The sequence below is a fragment of the Cucurbita maxima genome, unplaced genomic scaffold (genome assembly GCF_002738345.1).
Source record: "Cucurbita maxima cultivar Rimu unplaced genomic scaffold, Cmax_1.0 Cma_Scf00011, whole genome shotgun sequence".
Lineage (NCBI taxonomy): Eukaryota > Viridiplantae > Streptophyta > Magnoliopsida > Cucurbitales > Cucurbitaceae > Cucurbita > Cucurbita maxima.
Genome location: NW_019272027.1, coordinates 2041374 through 2046846, shown reverse-complemented (window position 1 = coordinate 2046846; position 5473 = coordinate 2041374). Strand labels below are relative to the sequence as shown.

Genomic DNA, 5473 nt, shown 5'->3' with positions numbered 1-5473 from the left:
GAAAAGGGAAAAAAAAAAAAAAAAAAAAATCAGACATCAACCAAGAAAAGAAACAAGAAAATCACTCGAGATCATTTCAGGTGTGTAAATAGACAAGACTGGAAAAACCTACCACAAGATGAATTTGTCTCTGATTTCCCCTGTTCAATTACTCACAGATTCTTTCAAAACAAATAATTAAAAGAACAAAAGAGAAAACTCCAGCTCAAGATTATCGCAAAAAATCACAAATGATCTACGTAACGGGTTTAAGCAAATGACGGAAGTACTCGGCCTGGAAAAAAAAAACATAGTAAAATTAACCATACAGTTCCAGGATGTCAATGATCTTCACAGAAAGGAAACAACTTATCAGAAGAATGGTGATGAAGACAGTAAATTCAATATCCAAACTAAATCGCTATGAGTATAAAATCGAGAGAAATCAAAGGATCAGGAAGCCAAGCTGCGCATACCTGGCAATTCTGCAGAGGTTGAAAACATGCAATCACTTTGACTATAATTGTTGGCTTCCCTCCAATCCCATTTTCATGTTTCAAAGCCCGAAATCGTGTTTGGCTAGCTGCTTGGCACACCATAACTACTTTTGACCCTTTATTATGCTAAACAATGAATATGACGTGAGACAGAATGGAGTACACAATGGAACGAGGGCGAAGTAGGTTTGTCGAAGTTCAGAGTACACCAACTATCAAACATAACACAGGGGAAACGAACAAAAGTAGAGGAACAGAAAATATTTAAGCAAACTGAGAAGAAATTCGATCGAAGTCCTAGAATTGGAATATGGAACAAAGGCCTGTGTTAAAATTCAGACAGTATGCTCGTTCAGCTGATGTATATATCAGAGGCAACTATAAAAAAGTGATTGGATCCCATGGTTAGATGATATGAAGTAGATAAAACTGAAGAAGGAACGGTTCAATGAGACGAGAAACGATTTATAGTATAACCCAGTAACATATTTTCAGGCGCACAACTTTGTGAAACACGTCGACAGTAGAACTCGACCAAGCCATATTATTGTTCCTATGCAGTTCCGTTATCCCCCAGTACTAGCTCTAATCACAGCAATAAATTTCCTGCAAATTCGCAAGATCGTAATCCAGTGTTCAGCATTAAAACCTCCACACAAAAGAAAAAACAAAGGAACAAATAAGAAGCTAGCTATATCTAGCTCAAATTTGAAGACTCATAAGTGAAATTGTCCTCATTTTTTGTCTAGACAAACATATGAGATGAAATGTGAGTATTCTCAATCTCTAAGACAAGCCGCACAACCATCTTCGCAGCTCTACAGAGATAAAGGAGGAAAGTTCTCTATCATATTCTCCCTTCTCCCCTTTTATAACAGCCCAAGCCCCTGCTACCCGATATTGTCCTACTAGGGAGAGGTTTACATGCTCATATAAAGAATGTTTTGTTCTCCTCCCCAACCGATGTGGGATCTCATAGACACACAAACAAAACTGGTAAATCATATGTTCTCATTTACAGAAAGGGAATAGTAAAAACTTTCTGATTCAATAGAAAAGAAATCAAGAATAACCATCCCTCATCTCTACCTAAAACTTAACGTCACAATTTCCTCATCTGCAAATCAACCCCTACTTTAAGCTCCACAAGCAACACAGCCAAACCATCACAAAATCGATACACCCAAAGATCGCAAAGAGAAATCAATCGCATTAATGCTGCCACTCCAAAGGATCTCCCCATAAACCAATGGAATAACAATCAAAGAAACCATCCAGAAAAAGAAGATCACAACAAACATGATGAAAAAAGAAAGAAAATAAAAGCAATTGAACCTGAGGAATCGAAAGCAGAATTTGCAGGGGAATTGAGAAGAATCCGAAGAGAATCAAGGCAGGCGCTTAACTTTTAGCTGAATCGTGTGAAGATCGAGAGGGAAAGGAAAGAAGAGAGATTGAAAAGTTTGAGAGACAAAGGAAGGGGAAGCGAAAGCAGAGGGAGAGTGGAACTGTAGAGGAACAGTGGAGAATGGGAAGCCGAATTGCACGCTTAATGTCCAGAGATGGGAGACTGATAAAGGATGTCAAGTCAACATTATAGCCATTTGCAAATTACTATTTTGCCCCTCCTTTTTTAATTTTCTCACATTTTTTTTTTTTTTTTGTGGCTTAAATTATTTGAATTTATTTTTTAAATATATTTTTTCAAACTTATTTATAAATATTTTTTTCAGTTATAAATTTGTGTCATTTCTCGAAAAAAAGAAAAAAAAAAAGAAAAATAGGATTCAAATGGAGTGCCTAGTTTTCGGGAAGAACTGAGCCCTCAACTTTTTGAGGTTCCCATGAGTTAATGGAACACGATCCATTTTGAATGTTGTTCACCTTAGAACATCACCATAGTTTTACAATATCGATGAGATGCATGGTGGCTGAGGTAACTTTAAGTTCTTCTAAGCAGGTTTCTATGACTTTGAAGTATTGTTCAACATTAAAGATAAAATGAGTTCTTTGGCATCTTGGTTCCCCTTTGAAGGCTTTGGGTTCCAAGATCTTCACCTTCTTAATCCCAACATGAGCTTTACTCGGGGTTGATTTTCCATCATCTGTATAGTCAAGTTAACTGGGTCTTCATTCTGGCGATCTATGTCTTAATGGCATTTACCATTGCCCTAAAATCTTCGTTCAACTCGTTAAAAAGTTTCGACATAGTCATTTGTGAAATGTCTAGCTATTTGACCCTTTCTTCCATGTGTAAACTAGAGCTCTCGGAGCTACCTCACGTTCTGAGCTACTTGGACATAGATCTCTCGGAGCTACCTTGCATTTTAAGCTACTTGGACACAGAGCTCTTGGAGCTACCTCACGTTTTGAGATACTTGGTCGTGAAGCTCATTCTTCTAGGGCATTAACCTTAAATATCAAATCTTTGATTGGTTGCCCATCCAAGCGGGTTTATAACATCAATCCCACTGACTTTCTCATCCAAGTGAGCACTTATAGTATTTTGACTCTTGTTTGAATGTTTATTCATCCCAGTTTTGATACGAACCCTATTATGGTTTGAAATAGGACATACTAGATAAATTTTAGAAAATTTGAAGTTCCTAACATGTGCAAAAGCTAGCTAGAGAAGGCTCGAGTAATCCATGTAAGTAGTCCCTCAGAATTTTTTGAATTAATACTTGTAGGGATCGCTGGAATGTGCTAACATGCAAGTATATCTTGCCTTAGGTTGTTAGAGTATGCATGATTACGACTCAAGAAAAGCAAATTGGATGAGAATGTCAGTGTGTTATGAAAAATTACTAAAATGCCCTTATGGTGGAATTTAAGTTGTATGTCTACTCTCTACTATATTAGAATGGAGGATGGGATATTGTGATTTGTGGTTTAGGTGATTGATGGATGTTATCTTCTCGTTGAGTTTGCTTGAATGTTTAGAATATGATTTTTCGTGCTTTAGGTGATCGATAGGAATATCCTCCTAACCAAGTATGCATGAGAGAACAAAGTTAAGAACATGGTGCTAGAGCTAGAACAGTTTTAAACGACAATTAGAAGACTAGACTAGAGTGCACCCAGAGATTGGTTTAGCTCTAAGGGGCTAACCGTGAGCAACTGAAAACGCAATATGAAGTCTAACCGCTTAGACGCTCTAAGAACCTAGTAAACCTCAATGGCACTCAAGGAATTTTAAGAGAACTTACAATACCACTAGCCGTGAGAATAGAATCAATTTAAGGAATCACTACTGCGTGTAGAATAAAACCACATTGAGAGAGGACGAGGAACTACGTAAGTAAATAACACGAGGAACCACTACTGTGTGTAAATATAACTTGCCTTGAGAGGGGACGAGGAACTGCATAAGTAACATGGAAAACTACTACTTGTGTAGAATATAACCCTCCTTAAGAGGGGACGAGGGACTAATATGAGGAACCACTATTATGTGTAAAATAAATCTACCTTAAGAGGGGACAAGGGACTACGTATGTAAATAACATAAGGAACTACTATTGTGTGTAGAATATAAACCATCTTGAGAGGGGACAAGAGTCTACATAAGTAGATAACATGAGGAATTGTTATTGTGTGTAGAATAAACCAATTTGCTAAGGGACGAGGGAGTACTAAGAAAATAATATGAGGAACTACTACCGAGTGTAAAATAAACCCATGTTTAACTCTTGATAGATGCCACTAATGTATGTAGTAAGAGTCGGGTGATTCCTGAACTAGGTCTGAACTGCTTGGAGCCCAAAGACAAATATACGGTTACTTCTAAATGGGTTGCTTACTCGTTTCTCTTTCTTTTTTTAGGTGGTCACATGTTAGAACTACATAGTCTCTTTAGAGTAACAATCTAATTTTGTATTTTGAATTTTTTTTTGTATTTCACTGTTTTTTGGTTTGTAATAAATTTGAACATATAATTAGATTTCCATTTTGTAATAGGTTTCGGGAGTTTTGATTGTTTTAGATTCAGAGATACATTTTCTTTTAGTTGCTTTCTCAAATATTGATACCGTAAGTCAATTTTCACGAACTTTTTACTAACATGCCTGTAATGATAACATTTAGAAAAGTTGTATTGTTACACGACACCATTAACCTTACATGAGTTTCCCTTCTTGCAATTCAAAGTCTTCAAATACCCTTTGATTTTTGAGTTTGAGATTATTTCGATAAGAAGAAATAATGCCAATTAGGTTTTTTTTTTTCTTTTTTTCGAGCGAAAACTTAATTCACTTTTTTTATAATCTAGTTCAAGTAAACTTAATGCTATAATCAAATGGTAAGATAATATTTCTAGTAGTAACATCAACAAAGTAGTTTTCATAGTTTTTATGCATCAATGGGGATACAATCAAGTTTTTAGAAAAATTTGAACCAAAAAATAGAAAAAAAAAAAAATCCCAATTGATCATTGTAACGACCCAGACCCATCTCTAACAGATATTGTAGGGCTTTCCCTCAAGACTTTAAAACGCGTCTCTTGCGAGAAGGTTTCCACACCCTTGGGTGTTTCCTCCTCCCCAACCAAAAGAGTCTCACGCTCTTTAAGAGTCCTACATTAGTTGGAGAGGAAAACGAAACACCAAAGAGTGTGAAACCTTCAGACGCGTTTTAAAACAGGAAACCCGAAAGAGAAAGCCCAAAGAAGACAATATCGATTAGCGGTGGACCTGGTCAGTGAACAACAAAATACCATAAAAACACCATAAAAAGGGAAAAAACATAAAACCCACCAAACAATTGGACATAATTGCAAAAAGAATTAGGTTTTCCCTCCATGCTCTTCCATTATGAACACCAAATAGGCCCAAAAAGGTGAAACATATCATAGAAAGAAGCATTCATTAAAATCTCGTATTTACTTTAAAACATTCCTTAGCCCACCAAAATGTGTGTAAAAATGATAGCTTGATATGATGTGAGTAAAAGAAGCAAACCCAAAAGTTAAAAAGGAAACAAAAAAAAAAAAAAAAAAA

The 5473-nt window shown here is 36.1% G+C and overlaps 1 protein-coding gene across 2 annotated transcripts in view; it reads right to left on the bottom strand.

The window, feature by feature from the left end:
• LOC111486065 (transcription factor bHLH143-like) overlaps positions 1–2028 on the bottom strand; it is a 4265-nt gene extending 2237 nt beyond the window's left edge. The window contains exons 1-3 of one of the 2 annotated variants that reach the window (XM_023133066.1): positions 1812–2028; positions 456–1082; positions 113–274 (exon numbers count right to left, since the gene is read on the bottom strand). The gene's annotated coding sequence lies outside the window, so the exon portion shown is untranslated. The remainder of the gene's footprint in view (positions 1–112; positions 275–455; positions 1083–1811) is intronic. The other variant, XM_023133067.1, reaches the window with a different exon arrangement.
• Between the last annotated feature and the right edge of the window lie 3445 nt (positions 2029–5473).